Below are 2,208 nucleotides of genomic sequence, written 5' to 3' on the forward strand. Positions count from 1 at the left end.
GGGGGGGGGGGGGGAGCTCATTGTCGATACGGCGCGAGGATAGGGCGCGATAAAGCGGAATTTCAACTACCGAGAAAGTGCCTCGCCGGCCGGCGGCGATGAGGAAGAGGCGACGAGCGGCGTATCCGGATGAAATATCGCTGTCCCGGGCGCATTAAGATTGCGGACGGAATATCGCGGACGGACGGACGGACGACCATCGTGGTCTCGCGACCCACCCCCGGCGGAGGGGAAAAAAGGAAGGAGGAAGGGAAGTACGCGCATCTCGGCGAAACGATCGACGACGCGGCGCGCGCAAATGGACGCGCGGCACTCGCGAGGAATGCGATAACTCGTTAATACGGCGGAGCCCGGTGATCCGCGGAGCCGGACACACCGGCCCCTCGATATTGCGAGTGGACGCGCCGATACGTATCTCGTACCATTAATCACGCGGTAAAGCTTAATTGAGACGCGGCCGGTAGTGGTAGCCTTCGCACGCGCCGCGATATCTGCGCGGAGCGCGTGGGGCCGGCCGGTCGGTCCCGCGACCGGTGAACCAGAATTCCATCGGACGGAGATGATGGGCTCCGCGAGGATGATGCGCGCCACGGGAAAGAAGTCGAGCGCGCGGGAAGAAGCGTAAGAATAGACGGCGCCAAGGGAAACGCGAAGATGGGAACCGGTTGAAATTCTCTCGGCGAGGTGCCCGCGGCGGAACAGCCGCGAGAGAAAGAGAGAGGGGGGGGGGAGACGAGGGGATTCACCCACGATGCCTTCGTCGTCGTCTCTCTCTCTCTCTCTCTCTCGAACGCCGATGGTAAAGCATGTCGAACGGCGTACGTGACCTCTTCCGAGCGCGCTTCGATCATACCCGGCGATCGCGATTTTGCCGAAGAGCGCTGCGGAATATCTACATACTGCCGGGACAGATTGATATTTCGTTACTGCGGGCAAGTATGCACAGGATAATCGGCGATTTCGAGTCCCACACACAGCTGGGAGAAGACTCGGTCGCATTTAGGTGTGTGCACGTCCGCGCACGTGCGCACACCTGAGCTGGAAAAAGCGGCTTCTCTCTGCTGTTTTCGCGGACGGAGCCGGGCGGATGGTAATAATTTACGGCTTTTCTCTCACGACGACGAGCGATTTGTTATAATTAAGCGTTCGCTCCCCCGAGAACGGCCGGCATCGTCCCGCTGACGAATGAAGCGCGCGGATTTTTCGCGGTAGTTAGCGGATGATATCTTGGACCGTGCACAAGAGAGAGAGAGAGAGAGAGGAGGGCACGTTCGAGGAGGTGCTCAGAAATGAAGTCTGCCTTGAAGCCGGCGTCTTTTTGCTACTCACCGTCGATACAAATCCACGGAGAAGCGTGAAGACGGCGGCAATGTAAAATTCCGCACCGCGAACGAAAGAACCACCGTCACGACGTGCAGAAAAGGGAAGAGAGAGAGAGAGAGAGAGGGGGGAAGAGGAGGAGAATTTACGGTGCCGGGAACAAAGTGAGAGCTGGTCCGCGGGCGAGGGCGAGGATGTTATTAATGGGATTAACATAAACGCTACATTGATCGATACGCGGATAACGACGTTCTTGCCATTACTCGCTCTTCCATTATTTCACGTCCACGCGCTGCGGCCACTTACAAATGGATTATACCTTTTTGCCGGGCGGACATTACTCATTTTCGACGACTACGCTAGTTAATATAATTAGCTCGGTGTGATCGCACGTTGCGCTAATTTACAGTCGCGTCGACGGGCGATACGTCGCGCATCAAGAACGCACTAACAACAACCGTTTCTTTGAACAATCAACGACGGATCGAATCGGGACCACCAATTAACTCGCCGACTGCCCGGAAACCAAAAAAAAGAACGGAGGACCTTCCATCTGCGGCGCAGAAATCAGATTATATCGCGCGCGCTGAAAAAACGAAATCTCACGCCGAACACACACCCGAGACACCGCCTGGATCTCATCGAGAACTTAGGAGATTAGGAGAGGGACGTGTCTCATCCGGGAGGGCATCACCGTTTCACCTGTTTCACCTCCTGTCGACGGAGATTCACCGGCCCCGACGAACCCGTTGATTATCTATTCGGACTTGCACCTTGCGGCCGGGAAGGGATACATACCTGTCTCTCGGACTCATCTAATGTGTATACCCTCGAATTTGCACATCATCTTTGCCGGTCGAGTAGAGAGGAGCGGAAGGGGGGGGGGGG

The 2,208-nt window shown here is 56.7% G+C and overlaps 2 protein-coding genes across 11 annotated transcripts in view; one reads left to right on the plus strand and one right to left on the minus strand.

Moving 5' to 3' along the window:
- LOC106747587 (cytosolic carboxypeptidase 1-like) overlaps positions 1-2,208 on the minus strand; it is a 38,751-nt gene that overhangs the window by 13,832 nt on the left and 22,711 nt on the right. The window lies entirely within an intron of this gene.
- Positions 1-2,208, plus strand: part of LOC106747590 — a 16,992-nt gene that overhangs the window by 6,092 nt on the left and 8,692 nt on the right. The gene's annotated exons all lie outside the window — the stretch shown is intronic.

The sequence above is a fragment of the Dinoponera quadriceps genome, unplaced genomic scaffold, assembly GCF_001313825.1.
Source record: "Dinoponera quadriceps isolate SergipeBrazil2010 unplaced genomic scaffold, ASM131382v1 scaffold1395, whole genome shotgun sequence".
Taxonomy (NCBI): domain Eukaryota; kingdom Metazoa; phylum Arthropoda; class Insecta; order Hymenoptera; family Formicidae; genus Dinoponera; species Dinoponera quadriceps.